This window comes from Orcinus orca, chromosome 3, assembly GCF_937001465.1.
Source record: "Orcinus orca chromosome 3, mOrcOrc1.1, whole genome shotgun sequence".
In the NCBI taxonomy this organism is placed as follows: Eukaryota; Metazoa; Chordata; class Mammalia; order Artiodactyla; family Delphinidae; genus Orcinus; species Orcinus orca.
In genome coordinates this window covers 175,672,754-175,689,878 of record NC_064561.1, presented here as the reverse complement: position 1 = coordinate 175,689,878, position 17,125 = coordinate 175,672,754, and the positions used below count along the sequence as shown (strand labels likewise).

The 17,125-nt window shown below is 41.6% G+C and overlaps 1 protein-coding gene and 1 non-coding gene across 7 annotated transcripts in view; both read right to left on the bottom strand.

Moving 5' to 3' along the window:
- CTNND2 (catenin delta 2) overlaps positions 1 to 17,125 on the bottom strand; it is a 947,506-nt gene that overhangs the window by 299,245 nt on the left and 631,136 nt on the right. The window lies entirely within an intron of this gene.
- LOC117203085 (U6 spliceosomal RNA) lies at positions 15,123 to 15,227 on the bottom strand. The gene has a single exon (XR_004485685.1). It is a non-coding gene; the product is annotated as a U6 spliceosomal RNA (small nuclear RNA).

The following is a 17,125-nucleotide window of genomic DNA, read 5'->3' as shown; positions in this document are numbered from 1 at the left end:
ACACTCGGGGCTTTGCTAGATTCTTCCAGACTCTCTAACAGTGTTCAACTGGGCGTCAGGCCACTCTGCTCAGAAGGCACGTGAACATTACATTTTCCCAAATCAGCTGAAAAATCACTCAGCATCACTGTATGCATTCTCTATGTTAAAAAAAAAAAAAAAAGTACCTCTCATTTAGCTAGTTCAGGTGGCTTTGATCAAGGAACACAGGAAACCCACCTTACTGATAAGACTCTAGCTGAAAGGATTAAATGACTAACTATTTCTTCATGTACTCACAGCATGATGATAACATCTCTCAGATCCTTTGAATTGATAGCTTTGGAACAAAAGGCAGATGACTGCCACTTGAGCTTGTTTTGATTCTAAGTAAAAAGAATTTATTTCCCAGAATACAGCTTTAGTGGAGCTTGGCAAAATCCCATAGGGACGATGGATCCTCACCTCATTTTCGTAATTATCATAAGTGCACACAGAAGCCTAAGTAAAGAATAAAGAATTAACTTCACGCATCTACTTGGGATAGGACATAAAGCGGCAGAGTGTCACTGCATTTAACTCTCTGCTGTAATAAATGCCACAGCCAAATAGAGTTAACTGGGTTAATTAGTCACTGGTGGCTATTTTAATTGCAGTATTGAAAATCAGAGGCAAACGCTAGAAGAATTCTCACCATCAGGGTTACCTGGGCTTTTAATGGGAGTGTTCGCCTGGGACAGCAGCATCTCTAAAACATCACGAAACTGGTTACCCCTCTTCCTCTCCTTTACCTTTCATAATTAGCTGCACACTATTAACTTAGTGCACGTTTATCTACAACAATTCAATTCAGACTGTGAAGAATCTTTCTGGTCTATAATTACACTCCAGCTTAATTAGCGTAATTTCCACTGCACATATTTGAATAGAGAAGCTGCCATGATGGCTCAGCTCCCCATGTGGAAACTCTTCCAGGGAACATCACGAGGAGAGGCAAATGCCTCCTGCTGGTGAATGGCCACAAAGGCGCTGAGATGACCTGAAGGCTACTTTCCATGAGAGATGAGTCTTGGGAAGGGCATGGAGGGGACCTGATGGAATCTCCCAAACTGCCATGGTCCTCCTAGGGCAGGAGTAGCCCTTAGAGGGTTCACCCTTCATAATTACCCATTGTCAATTGGGCCACGTGGTGCTGGGGTTTGCCCTCATCAGTCTGTAAATGCCTAGTCCGAGGTGTGAAAACATCTCTGCAGTTTGTTTTGGATCTTCATCTGCAAGGGATGGCCGTTTGAGTGCCTCAAATCCACCCACCACCAGAGGGCACCAGTTAGTAACTGAGACACAGATAAATGAGGCCTTTAAGAGATTTTTTACCAACTTGCAAGACCCTCTTCCAAGGCTCCCTTGTGGGAGACCAACCAACCATGAGAGGGAGTCGTCCCACCCATCCGGCACTAAACTGGCAAATACCTATTGTGTGACTTAGTAGGACAGCACTCATTGTCCAAGTATTGCAAATTTGTCCTAATAATAACCAAAGTCATCTGGTTTGGAAAATCAGATGAGTGATTAAAGGAAAATCTTCTTTTCTAGTAGCTCATTATATTTTGCATGGATATTTAACTATTCAAATGACTTCACAAAAGAGCGTGTGCCAATGGTTTTGGTGTTAACATTTTAACCAAGCCCTGCATTGTTTCTATTTGTTACTCAGAGGGAAGCCTGGGGCATTTGCTCCCTCTGAGTCTGCAACACTGAAAGGGAAGGGACAGTATCAGAGAAGGGTTAAAAGTCTAGAGAGGGGTGAGAAGTTGTCGCTGTTAGGCAGACAAACTCTTTAAAAGAGAAGTCTGGAGGAAGCAGGTGGATCTAACCAATGACGATGAAACCCAAGAAACTCTGCCTGTAATGTGAAAGTGCTGATGGCAGAAGGCGTGATTCAGGGGTCTTGTATGAAGTGGCCACAGGACATGTGTCTCCTCTACCTCAGTACTTCCACATTTTCTTTTCCAGATGTATATTAGAATCTTGAAGCCTATTTTAAAGAAAATTCTGAGTGAGCTTAAAGAGTCATTTCATTAAGATACCTATTTACTTTCACAATCACCAAAGGTACAAGTTAAAAATAACAAACGGGGCTTCCCTGGTGGCGCAGTGGTTGAGAGTCCGCCTGCCGATGCAGGGGACACGGGTTCGTGCCCCGGTCCAGGAAGATCCCACATGCTGCGGAGCGGCTGGGCCCGTGAGCCATGGCCACTGAGCCTGCGCGTCCGGAGCCTGTGCTCCGCAACGGGAGAGGCCACAACAGTGAGAGGCCCGCGTACCGCAAACAAAACAAAACAAAACAAACAGAAAAACAAACGCATGTCAAGCATTATCCCACTATTTACACTAAACAAAATGAAAATTATATAATGAAGGCTCATGTATGACACCGCAATCTGTATTTTTCTCGGTGTCACTTTTCAACCAGTTACAGCTCACGGGTCTGGTGAACAGTTAAATTAAATTTGTATTTATTTCTTCAAAATTATGCATAAGTGTCTTTTCCTTTGCAATAGGATTTTCATAATAATGAGCAATATGTATACTGACCTTTTTCCCAATAGAATTCTCACAGGTGTCTGAAGACGCATGGGCTGTTCGTCAACCAAGCTAAGCTATCTTCGTTTCAACCACGGCACTGACATTTACTCTGTTCCTTTTCTTTCTTTTATCAAATGTTTCATTTAAAAATACGTCATGGCTAAGAGCTCGGCCTCTGGAGGCAACCTGCCTTGGGGTGAGCCAGGCTCTTCTACTTATTGGCTGTGAGACCATGGGCCAGGTACATGGGCTCCGTGGGGCTTGGTTTGCACGCCTACAAAATGGGGAGATACCAGCATCCAGCCTATAGGGTTACAGAGAAGTCAGGGAGGTACGGCAGGGAGAGAGCTTAGCACAATGCCCGCCCCAGCAAGAGATACCAACTCACTCATCTTTCATCATTTCCTGGCCTTGAGAAATATAAGAGAACAGCTTTATAACACTTTGGGCTCTTAAATCTGAATAATTTGAAATCTATTCTGGGCTATAAAGGAAACGCTAGAAAAATGTTTTCTCTGGTTTATTGTTCTTGACCAAAATAGATACAGTCTTCAATGTAAAAAGAGCAGACTGTTTCTTCACTTAAAAACTTCAACCTACATTTATGATGCATTCATACCTCATGTCCAACTGGACCACAGCACATGCTGAACTCGTAGCGTTGTCAGACGGCCAAATGAACTGATGCAGGTTTACATGTGTAATGAAAGAAACCGGTGCTCTGGTGTCAACAAAGTGTATATGTACATGAAGTTCACAGTACATGTTTGGCATAAATGTAAATACTTACAAAAAGGGTGCCTCTTTTTGAAACTGTTGCCAGAGTTCCTCTCTACGCTTGCCCTTGGGAACCCTGCAGGATGATTTTCACAGGAGTAAGCCCTCCCCGTCAGAATATGCAGGACATCATCAATATTCACATTCACATAACGTAAACCAAAAGGCAGAAATGTTCAGAAAGTTAGATGTCTATCTATGAACTATAGAATAAAAAAAACATGATTGAAAATTATTACACATGGAGCCTGGAACTGTATGATTATGTCAACTTTGGGTATTGTAATCATATAATAACTATATTCCAAAAGCTCCCATGTTTGTAAAACACTGACATTCACAAACACTGTATTTCACCACTTCTGAATTCCAAGGTGCAAACAAAATCTTCAAGATGAACTTGAATGACATTTGTATTTAAGCCCTCAATTTCAAGTTCCCTTTCCACAGTGTTGGAATTTACTAGAATTTGTTCCTATTAGAAGGCTTCCCCAACGTGCGGCTGTTCTTATTTTTATTTTGCTCACAAACAAAAAATTCAAGCACGGTAGGATTTTTGCCTCTACATTATTTCTCAAGTTCTAATAAGCAACTACTAATTTATATACCTAGAGACCCACACATTAAGTAATGCATTTATATGGAGTTAGTATACACTGGCTAATACCAGCTGGTGAAATACCACACATAACAACTATGCCGCTTATCAGGTACATTATTGTGTTTTCTATAAGCTTACTCTTTGTATTCATTCAAAGGAAAACAATACGGTAAAAAAACAAACAAAAAATCCATTGTAATAGTTGGACTGTGAGAATTCTCACGCTTTTGCAGTGTCAGATTTCTGGCTGGATTGATTTTTATGCAACAGGGAAACAATAGATTATGTAACACTCATAAAAAATACAGGATCCCTGCTTCAACACATGGTGTCATTAGAAGCAGTATTATTGAGGATTAAGCTCTTTTCTCCCTAAATCAGTGTTCAACATTATACTTCCAGGCTATGTCTCTTTTTTTTTTCCTGAATTTTTGAATTTTATTTAATTTTTTTTTATACAGCATGTTCTTATTAGTTATCTGTTTTACACATATTAGTGTATATATGTCAATCCCAATCTCCCAGTTCATCACACCACCAGGTTATGCTCTTAATACCTTCTTTGATTGGCATTATTGGATTACTGCAACCCAATGCTTAGCCTTATTATCAAAAGAAAGCTTAAAATAGCAGATAAAAAAAAACCTACAATAACCAGCAGATAGAAGAAGCTAACTAAATAATAGTTCATGTGAATTCCATGTGGAACCAAACATACAAATATTTATCTAAATTAAATGATGTGATGCACTTCCAGGAAGTAACCTACTAATTATTATGCTTTGGCACATGGTGATAAAATACACTCTATCCAGGAGAATAAAAGGCACATGTTAATCACTGCTGTCACTGAGACTTTAGTGCTGTCTCTCAGGATTGTTTCCAATGAAACACAGTGTGAAATATTTGCAACTCAGTTCATACAAGCCCAAGCACACATAAATGTGTCCCTAATTCAGTGGGGAAAAGGTATCCTGACTAAGATCCATGCATTTAGATAGCTTCTGTTCTGTTCTTTTCTACTCTGTTCGATTCTATTAAATTATTTTCCAAACCGCTGTTCATGACCAATAAAAGGATTTTACTACCCACTGAGGGGTCATAATCTGCAATTTAAAAAATGTGTGTATATACACACATACACACATATATATATACATATATACACATATATATGTATAGAGACACACATCTATACACACATCTATGTACATAAGTATGTACAATATATGTATATATTAATATATGAGTGTTAGATAATCATGCATACACATATAAAGTATTACATATACACATATAATCATGCATATCACATATAAAGTATTGCATATAAAATCATACTTGTTTAACAATTTGGGTACTAATTAACTTTAAAGGCTAAAGTTAGATTGGGAGGAAAGATGACTTTAATTTTATTTAAACTCCTGGTCTACTCAGCACTTTGTCCCTTGCCTTCTTTCACACATATGAAACACTTTACAGAAACACATGAAGATGATGAGAATGAAAGTGACAGTGACAATACTGCCCACTTCCATCTGGACACTCATCTCAGTTCTCAGTTGGGCCCTACTGCCCTTATGAAATATTTTATATTCAAATGAAGAGGGAACACTGGGCTTCCATGATCACTGGGAAGGACCACATGGTCCCTTTGAGTATCTCACGTCACCTACAGTTTTGGCTCCAAGTACTGGATGAGTCCCTACCAAGGACTGGCTGAATGAGAAATGAATGGGAGGTTGAAATAAAGAGGCAGAGAGAAGAGACTTCATTCTGAGATACAAACCATCCCACTTAACGTAAGGAGAAAACAACTTTTACAAGGAAAGAGAAAAATTGTGTGAAATACGATGCCTAAGCTGTTTTCAGAATGCGAACTAAAATATTTAAAAATACATTTTTTACAACTATAATTTCTATTTTCTAACAAGGACATGCAGTTATAATACCAATTCCTGACAAATAAAGGAAGAGTTTAGATTATTTTTGCACTCAAACTTGTGGACTGATTCAGAAAACACAGCAATGTGACATTATTTTCTTGACAGAATTATGTCATTTCTTCCTCTGATCACTCAACATCTACTGTGGAAAACACTACGCCATAGCCACACAAATTAATTTATACCCATCAGTTATGACATAAGTTATTAGCATTGAATAGCTGGAGGTATTTGATAATGTTGTTACTCTGTCAGCATCTAGGAGATTTTTTTGAATGTATTATTTGGGGAAAGGAAACACTTCTCAGCGTTTTGCATATATTTTGCATTAAGACCCACAGTAAAAATATATCTTAGACTCACAGACATACACACACACACACACACACACACACTCACATGTCTGACACCTCTTTTCCAAGACACCAAACCAAACTTTCCTTACTATGGGCGTTGTAATCATTCTAGGCTATCTGATTCAATCTTTTAAATGCTGGTCAAAAACCTCTAAATTGACTTGACTACTCACTCATAGGTGGTCCCCATTTGGAAAACAAAACTGTACTAATCCAATCAGGCCATGGACTCCTGACTTCTATAAGAGATAGATAGATATAGGAGATTCTATAGATAGAATGCATCTATTTCATAAAAATATAGAAATTCATTTTAATCACTTAAACTCAAAGGGCTATCTTATTAAAACATATAAGGGCAAAATATCAACTTTTTTTTTTTTGCGGTACACAGGCCTCTCACTGTTGTGGCCTCTCCCGTTGCGGAGCACAGGCTCCGGATGCACAGGCTCAGCGGCCATGGCTCACAGGCCCAGCCACTCCGCGGCATGTAGGATCTTCCCGGACTGGGGCACGAACCCGTGTCCCCTGCATCGGCAGGTGGACTCTCAACCACTGCACCACCAGGGAAGCCCAAAATATCAACTTTTATATTTACGAGAAGAATACCTGAATTATAACCATGAGCACGTAAAATCAACAATATGTTTGAGCAGGGTTAGTACCTGGGCCCAATCCAGGCCACCTCCTGTGTTTGTATGGCCTGCCAGCTAGAAATGGCTTTAACAGACAGGCAGTTACAATAAATTGGATGATAGGGAACATTAAAATCTTGAAGTCCAATTACACGAAATGTTATCTCCCCCAAATAATCTCATTCTTATTGACAGACATCTATTAAAAAACATTATTATTAACATTTTATATTTTGGATTTCATTAATAATAATTTTGTAGAAATTTGTTTCCTCTCTTCTTATATAAGTATGTACATAATATTCTTGATTTGCCCCTTGGCCCACAAAGACTAAAATATTGGCTATCTGGCCCCTTTACGGAAACTTTGCTGATCCATGCATTAGAGTGTCATTTTTAAATTGTTATAATAATTTCTATTAATACTAATCAGTATTAATTAAACAGTGATCTGACTGCAGCCTTAACCACACTCTGGTACCCAGGTGAGCACGCAGGTGATAGATGCTCCAGGTTCATGACTAAGTGCAGGAATTCCCCACCCTACCTCCCCGCACCCCCCAGCTCCAGATGTGAAAGTAACCCTTTGGTTCTAGGGAAAACCATTCCCCTGAAGAGGAGAATCTCTCTGTAGCCAAGGCAACTCAGATGCCTTTGTTAAAAATAACTTTGCAAGTGATTTGGGAGGGAGACACAAGAGACAAGGGAACATATGTATATGTATAGCTGATTCACTTTGTTGTAGAGCAGAAACTAGCACACCATTGTGGGGCAATTATACTCCAATAAAGATGTAAACAAACAAACAAAAAAGAAGACATAGAAAATAATAATAAAACATCTGGGGAAATCTCCCAAGGGCCAGGAGGACAGAAAAGCTCAAAAAAAACAAACAAAAAAAACAAACAAAACCTTTGCTTTTGTTTTGTTAAGATCCATAAGCTCAAAGGGAAATTGGGCTTTTCTTTCAATGCAATTACTTTTCGCCTAGTTCCGGAGATGTCACAGGAGGTGCACAGAGCTGCAGCAGGAGACGATCTACTTAATAAGCATCTCAGTAAAAGGAGCACTTCCTGTCTCCTCACCATAGCAACTGCACTCTGGATAACTGCCACTTCTGGGTCCAGATAAATGGGGCTATTGAACCACCTCATGTGTATTGCATTTAAGAAATTCTTATTTGTTTTCAGGTGGACATGAAGCAACATGGCTGAGCTCCCTCTGTGTACATTTTCCACTAGAAAAAAACGTTTTACTCTACCCTGATACACAGGAAGTTTCCCTGAAAAAGATGTGTTGCCCTTTGGGGTATTAAGGTTTTAAAATTTAGCACTGGACAAACACAATTTGAATAAATACAAAGAGTTTCTGGGGAGTATTTATGTTTTCTGCTTTTAATTTTTACCATGTTTTACCTTGATTGCTCCTGTTTCTTTCTCTCCCTCTTTCCAATCATCATAAATACTTCTCTTTAGAACACGCTTAATGGAAAACCTTAAACAACGATCTTCATCAATATTCATCCCTTCTTTGCATTTTAACTAGGGGGTGAGCCAAGGTGTACCTTACTGGCATGATCATTGATGGTTTTACTTATCCTGTGGGTAATATTTTACAACTTCATGAAAATCTTAATTTTCACATGACATATTAATCAAAGCCTTGTTTTTAAGGCCTTTGGGTTTATTTATGTGTGGCAATTTGTATGTCTGCTTTGGGTCCTTATTAAATTTTTGTTGGTTGTATGTCTGTTTTAACAATACATAATAACTTTTTCTTATAAAACTACCATGTTGTTAAATCCCCATTTCATGTGAACACACAGTGAGGTTCATTAGTAAAAATGCTAGAGAAAACTATGCATGAAAAAAGCATCCTCTAGGGCTTCCCTGGTGGCGCAGTGGTTGAGAGTCTGCCTGCCGATGCAGGGGACACAGGTTCGTGCCCCGGTCTGGGAAGATCACACATGCCGCGGAGCGGCTGGGCCCGTGAGCCATGGCCGCTGAGCCTGCGCGTCCGGACAGGCTCCACAACAGGAGAGGCCACAACAGTGAGAGGCCCGTGTACCGCAAAAAAAAAAAAAAAAAAAAAAAAAAGCATCCTCAATGTCAAATTACAAACATCTTTGGAAAGTAATTTGAAAACCAACATTCAGAAACAAATAAAACTATTTCCACAAAAAAACCTAGTTGATATAAAAAAAAAGCAACAGAATATGTTAAAAATTTCCCTGGAACAAGATTTGTTCAAGGTTTATTTAGCACAGTCTTGGCACATAGATTAAATTAAATACGATCCCTCTGGAAATAGATTCTAAACTCAAATAATCAAGTCTAATAATTAATGATTATTTTCTCCCTGCATAAAATGCTATAGCTCATTTTTGCCCTTAAGCCTCTGATAAAAATAGTGTATCTTTTTTTTTCTTTTTCCAAGCAAAGGTTGTTTTTGAACAAAGAGTTGGTTTTCAATGACAGAATTAGGCAGATTTAGAACTACAGATGTACAAGAAAGTTCTAAAAAAAAAAAAAAACTAAAAATTTTTTTCTTAATAGCTAATGCAAATCTCAAAAATCTTTGTATTGAAATAAAAACAGTACCTGTTGGGCTTAACTGGTATTTGGTCCTCGTAGGGCATTTCACCAGTTAGGCATCTCATTATACAGGATTTGAAGGTGAGGTGAAAGGACTGACTCTCACACTCTTTATCTGAATAAATGTACCCTGGTGAGAGAAGGGTGGGACCAGGTGTGCTCAACAGGGCTTCTAAGTGCCTGTCACTGTCACAAGTGCTTTATGTATAAATCCCTCCATTTAATCCTCACACAACTCTATGAGGGAGGCGCTAATATCATCCCCACTTTACAGACGGGGAAACTGAGGCACATAGGCAGTGACCCAAGGTCACAGAGCAAGCAAGGAGCACAGACGGTTTCAAAACCTGGCATCTTGTGCCAGAGGTGGGCGCTCTCAACAACCTCACAGCCCCATCTCCTGATCAGCACTCAGGTTCACGGGTGGGTAAGTGGTGAAGTCAGAACAGGAACAAAACTGACTTCTGCTCCGTCTTCACACTCCAAATCTTGCCTTTGTTGGCTCCTAGCTGTGCTCTGGGCCGTGTCCTGGACACGGCCACTTCGACAATGAGACAGGACAGACTCAATCCATCTCCCTGAGTTGCTCTGATAATGAATGAAATTCCAGGGTGAGAGCACTTTTCATCAAGTAGATGCTTAATAAACTTCATTCCCTCCCCGTTACACCCACATCTTAAACGTCTCTCTGTTCCCAGCTTATTCACAAACTCCTACAGCTTAACGTTCAAGGGAAACAATCATTTGAAACAAGAGGAACTGAAGTTCGACATGACTTCAAATTAATCAGGATTCTATTTTGTGCCAATCCGTGGAGAATGTGCTGAACAAAATATATTTCTTCAAAAGATATTTTCCTAACTGTGTTTTCTAGTCGATTTACTGTCAGCAAGAGAAACTTACAATTTGCACATTGCTGAATATCTGATTTTAATTCCCAAGTCATCCATTCCTTACACATGATCTAGAATACAATTAAAGAATGGACTTAGTTGTTTCTTTGAAACTGAAAGCTACTTTATTTATTTATATAATTGTTTTAACTGATGCAACTCTCCAGAACACAAAATAACAATGAACACAAGAAATAAATCACATCTCAAATTACAAAACGACACATCGTGAGTTGCAAAGGGGCCCCTGAAAAGATATGCCCAAGTCCTAACCTTCAGTACCTATGAAGGTGACTTTATTTGAAATAGGGTCCTTGTAGACGTAGTTAAGGGTCTCAACACAAAACCATCTTGGATTTAGAGTGGGCCCTCAATCCAATGACTGGTGTCCTCATAAGGGAAAAGAGAGAGGAATTTGAGACAGACACACAGGGAAGAAGGTGACCTGAAGACAGAGGCAGAGACTGGAGGGATGCAGCCCCAAGTCAAGCAGCCTCTGGAGCCTCCAAGATCTGGAAGAGGAGAGGAAGGACCCTCCCCTAGAGCCTTCGGAAGGAGTGTGGCCCTGCTGACACCGTGGTTTCAGATTTATGGATTCCAGAGCTGTGAGAGAATATAGTTCTCTCAGCTCTGGGGTAATTTGTTATGGCAGCCTTATGAAACAGGTACACTATATTTTTGAAGAGAAAAAGAAAAACACGGAATGAAAATATTCTTTAATGTACAGAACTACTTGAAAGTGCCCCCTTGCCTTTTTCTCCTCCCCTGGAGCAGTGGGAGAAAAGATTTAAACAACAGTCCTAAGAGCATAATCTAAGCATACAACTCAACAGGTGTGCTGGTTCTCTAACATTCTTTAAGAAAACGTAAGCATTTAAAACTATCGTTTTTATTATGAGCAACAGAAATTACTGGGTTTTTTTTTCCTGCTTTTATAGTTTCCCTCTTTAAGGAAGAATAAATAATTGACTTAAAAAATAAAACATGTTGAACTCATGTGTTAATTAAAAAAAGAAAAGAACCATAGAACAGCTTGAGTCCCAGAAACCGCAAGGGCTAGTTTCCAGGTACTGCTGTGGTCGGCCGTGGGGTGATGGGGCTGCTCTGGGCCTTTCTGCTTCAAAGCTGCTGCACTTGGGAGATGGCAGCTCCCCTGTGCTCCCTCCGCCCTGGACACCCAACCTCAACCTCACCCGTGCTCCCCCCCCGGCTTCAGTGGACCTCCACATCTGCACCTGTGCCGAAAGCCTGTCCTTGCTTCCCGGCATCCCACCCTGTTCACCTCTTTGCTTGCTAATTTCCCCCCCACTCCAGTGCCTCTGTTCTGCCCCAGCATCTTCTCAAAATGGCCCCGCATCGCCCACCGGCCCCTTCAGCCATAACGTGCTCCTTAATTTCTCATAGCTCAGTTCTCTTGGTGGCACTCCACCTGGACAGCTCTGTCAGTGGTCTCAAGGGACCAGCAAACCCAATGCTTCTGTGCACTCGTCATTCTACTCAACCTCTTCGCAACACAGATGAGTTTTCCTTCCATCGGTGTCTGCACTTGAACTATCCTTGCCTCCCTCCCCGCTCTGACTACTCGCTGGGCTTCCTTCACAGGTCCTGTTTCTTTTTCTGTCATTCATTTATTCCACAAATATTCATGGAGCACCTATTATGTGCCAGGCAGGGAAACAAATAGAGAAAGAGTCCTTCCTCCATGGAGCTCACATCCTTTGGGGGAGGCGAGCAGTAGGGGAGACATGAAGGTACCTCCAATATTCCTATGTGCTAAAGAGAACAAACAGGAAATGAAATGGGGAAAGGGCTGCCATAAAAGCCAGTGTCCAGGGGAGCCTTTGACGAGGAGGTGACATCTGTGGGGATCTTACGTGGCTGCTATCAGGAGAGGAGACTGGGGCAGGGGCACAGATGGAAGTAGGGAGGCCAGTTAGGAAGCTCAAGGTGTAAGCAGATGAGTCCACATACACCTTGGTAATGAAAGCCTCAAGCCTAGATGGGCTCATGGGGAAATGAATGAAGATGGACAGAGAAGACGCCCAAGGGCTGTGCCTGCAGTGGCCCTACACTGGTCATCCTACCTTCTCAATACACCGTCTTCTGGGACCTGACCCTCTCCTGGTCACCTTCTTTCACAGGCCCTTTCTCTGTCTCCTTTGCTGGCCTCTCTCATCGCTTGACCTCTAAATGGCGGCATCCCCAGGGCTCATCCCGCTTCTCTTCTTTTCTTTATCTTCACCCCCTGCCATAGTGCTCCCATCTCATATCATGATTTTAATCAGACTAGGGGTAGATTAAACTGATGATGAAATTTGTTGGATAATTACACTGGGGGTAAAAACGGCATTGGATTATCTTGGGCATCTGAGAAAGTATGGTTGCTTGATTCCGTACACAAATGCCTCTTGGGTTTACACTGCCAATCCAGAACTACCTGTCTTCCAGAATTGGCTACTGGAGCCTCTGCGATTCTGCCCTCAGACGTTTATGTGACATTTCACACTTAACGTGACCCAACGGTGACTGTGAAATTGTCTCCAGAACCGTTCCCCTCACCATCTCCGACATCTCAGTGAATGACAGCCCCGATCTCACAGCCGCCTGGGCCTAAAGCCTGCTTTGAGATGGCAGCCAAGTCTGTCTCCTCTACCTTCAAAATATACCTGTAACCTGAGCCCTCCTTACTCCCAGCCCTGCACCACACTGGCCTAAGCCACCGCCATCTCTACCCCAGATTTCTGCAGCGGCCTCCTCAACAGCAAGCTTCCCTGCTTCGAATCTTGCCCCCGGAGTCTACTTTCAAGGTACTCAGAGTGATCCACCCCAGAGCTCGGTAAGGTCCTGTCCTTCTGGTGCTCAATCCCTTTGGTGCCTCATCTCACACGGAGGAAGAGACCCAGCCACACTCAGTTCAAAAGTCTGGTGTCTTCTATTCTGTAACTTAGATCTGCTTTCCCCTCCCCCTCATCTCTATAAGCGGCACTTATTGTAAAGTTCAGATACTTACAATCCAGAAATAGCTTACTGCATATGGAGAGGGACACACAGAGGCCAGCCAGTATTAATATCAATGTACTAAAAGCAGACCAGTATCATGGGTGGAATAATAGATGTCTTAGTCTACTCAAGCTGCCTTAACAAAGGACCACAGACTCAGTGACTTAAACAGCAGACATAATTTGTCACAGTTCTGGAGGCTGGGAAGTCTAAGGTCAGGGTGACACCTTGACTGGGTTCTGGTGAGGGCTCTCTTCCTGGCTTGCAGACGGCAGCCTTCTCACTGCATCCTCACAGGGTGGGGAGAGAGAAAGCTCTGGTATCTCTTCCTCTTTCACAAAGACACCTGTTCCATCAGACCAGGGCTCCTTATGACCTCATTTAACCTAATTGCCTCTTCAAAGGCTCTGTCTCCAAATACAGTCACATACAGGGGGGTTTAGGTTTCAACATATACATTCGGGGAGACATGATTCAGTCCACAGCAATAGGTTAAAGTGTCTACTTGCATGTTTCTCTCTTACACACTCTGTTACAATCACCAAATGCTTTCAGTTGTGTCCTTTGGGTCTCTTCCTTCCCCCTAGTTTTTTTTTTTTTGTGGTATGCGGGCCTCTCACTGTTGTGGCCTCTCCCGTTGTGGAGCACAGGCTCCGGACGCACAGGCTCAGCGGCCATGGCTCACAGGCCTAGCCGCTCCACGGCATGTGGGATCTTCCTGAACCGGGGCACGAACCCGTGTCCCCTGCATCGGCAGGCGGACTCTCAACCACTGCGCCACCAGGGAAGCCCCCCCCTAGTTTTTGTCTGAAGGTTTCATTCTGCCCCAGCCCTGAATATTCTATTAACCAGCCCAGTCTCCTCCTTCTGCAGACCCCCAGCCCCCTTCAATTGTGTGTCTTCAACTCCCAGGACACAGCAATGAGCAAACAGGAATGCATGTGGATGGTGCTGGCTGGAGAAAGGCTTGCTCTGCATTACCCAGAGAGTGGTGGCCAACAAGCAACAAGAATATCAGGATTTATCCTCTTTAAAATAGTACCTACTGATTACCACATGTGAAATCCTCAAGATAAATCAGAATTAATGAACGTGTAGCTAGTTGACTGCAAAAAACATTGTATCAAACATTTTATCTTTTTAGCCCTTTAATAGCAGCTCTCTTCTCCTTGGGGCAAATGTTTTCTTTACCTTTCAGAAATAATTACACAAGCCCAGTGAATTCCGGAGGAGATAAGTTCAGTGAGGGAAAGGAAAGGTCATGTATGTTTACATTACTGGCTAGAAGAGGTCTGGGTAAGCCACGTGTTAGGAGAAGTTCAGAAAATCCACCAGCTTTTATAAAATGTTCCCTTTAACTGACTGGCATTGTTACCCCATGAAACGTGTTAGTGCTACTGAAATCATTCAATCATAGGAAACAGCATCCATGAAGCAACAGGAAACGAATGGCCAATAGCAAACACTTGAAGGATTGTACAAATGAAGTCAAACCTTGGAGACTGAATCTGTTTTCCTATTGCATGTATTAGTTTGCAAGAGCCGCCATAACAAAATACCACAAACTGGGTGGCTTAAAAAATGAGCATTTGTTTTCCCACAGTTCTAGAGGCTGTAAGTCCAGCCAAGGTCAAGGTGTCAGCAGATCTGGCTTCTTCTTCTTCTTCTTTTTAAATTGAGGTAACACTGTTTTATGTAAGTTTATGTGTACCTTATAATTTGACTTCTGGTTACACGACAGCATGCTCACCACCAAAAACTATTCAATGCTTCATGAATTTGCAAGGGTATCCTTGCCCAAGGGCCACGCTCATCTCTGTATCCTTCCAGTTTTAGTATCTATGCTGCTGAAGCGAGCACAGGGTTGGTTTCTTCTGAGGCCCCTCTCCTTGGCTTGTAGATAGACGTCTTCTCTCTGCATCCTTACATGGCCTTTCTTCTGGGTCTGTGCATCCCTGGTGTTTCACGTTCCAATTTCCTCTTCTTCTAAGAACACCGATCCTACTGGATTAGAGCCCACCCTAATGACCTCATTTAAACTTAATCACTTCTCAAAGACCCTATGTCCAAATGCAGTCACATTCTGAGATCCTGGGGGGTACGTCCTCAAAGCATGAATTTGGGGGGACACAATTCAGCCCATAACATAGTGCCTAACAAATACTCCAACACTTAGTAATTTGAAACAACAATCATTTATTCTGCTCACAAATCTAATTGCACAGGGCTCAGCAGGGACAGATCATCTCTGCTCCAGGTTGTGTAATGTGGGGAGACTCAGCTGGGGTTGGAGAATCCTGTCTTCAGATGGTTAATGACCACAGCTGACAAGCTGGTGGGGTTGGCTGTGAGCTGGGCACTCAGCATGGGGTGGGGGTTATGGGCTAGAGATCTCAGTTCCATCAGCAGCAGTAGTCAATGTTCTTAGATGCTCAAGAGGTGGCAAATCAAGCCTTCTGCCTGATGTTTCTAACCTTTCTACACCAACACCCAGTGGGGTGACGGGCATGAAGCAGATATTAAACAAATACTGAACTGTTTTTGTTTTTTAATAGACTTTGTTTTTTAGAGAGTTTTAGGTTCATTAGCAAAACTGAGTGGAAGGTACAGAGATGTCCTCTACGACCCCTGCCCCCACCCCTGCATAGCATCTCTGGTTATCAACGTCCCCTCCAGAGTGGCAGCATTTGTTACAAACGTTGAGGCAATGCTGACACATCATAATCACCCAAAGTCCACAGTTTACACCCGGGTTCACTCTTGATGATGTACAACCTATGGGTTTCGACAAATGTATAGTGACATGTACCCACCATTAAACTATCATACCAATTAGTTTCAATGCCCCCAAAATACTGATTTTTAAATCACCAAAGAAGGTATACTTGATAGGGACACTCAAGAGGGTTGGGCATTGGTACACTACTCTCCCTTCTAGAAAGAAATACCTGATTTGGGGAATGTTATGAGCCAGAGAATCATGTGTCCTTTCAAAAAGCACTCTTTTAAAAGCACCTATTAAAAAGTGGTGGACCTAGAGACTGTCATACAGAGTGAAGTAAGTCAGAAAAAGAAAAACAAATATGGTATATTAACGCATATATGTGGAATCTAGAAAAATGGTATAGATGATCTTATTTGCAAAGCAGAAATAGAGACACAGACGTAGAGAAAAAATGTATGGACACCAAGGGGGGAAAGGAGGAGGGTGGGATGAATTGGGAGATTGGGATTGACATATATACACTACTGATACTATGTATAAAATAGATAACTAATGAGAACTGACTGTATAGCTCAGGGAAAACTCTACTCAATGCTCTGTGGTGACCTAAATGGGAAGGAAATCCAAAAAAGAGGGGAGACAGATATATATATATACACACACAACACTGTAAAGCAACTATACTCCAATAAAAATTAATTAAAAAAATAAAATAGATAACTAATAAGGACCTACTGTATAGCACAGGGAACTCTACCCAATACTCTTTAATGACCTATATAGGAAAAAAAAAATCTAAGAAACAGTGGATGTATGTATATGTATAACTGATTCACTTTGCTGTACACCTGAAACTAACACAACACTGTAAATCAATTATACTCCAATAAAAAACATATTAAAAAATGAAAAAAAAAGTGGTTCTAATAAGCTTCAAGCCCCCATTGTGGTCTTGGTTTATGGAGGACCAGTAGTGACGACCTGAAGCCAGCACTCCCCGGCGCCCACTTTTATGGTATGACTGTTGTGTCTT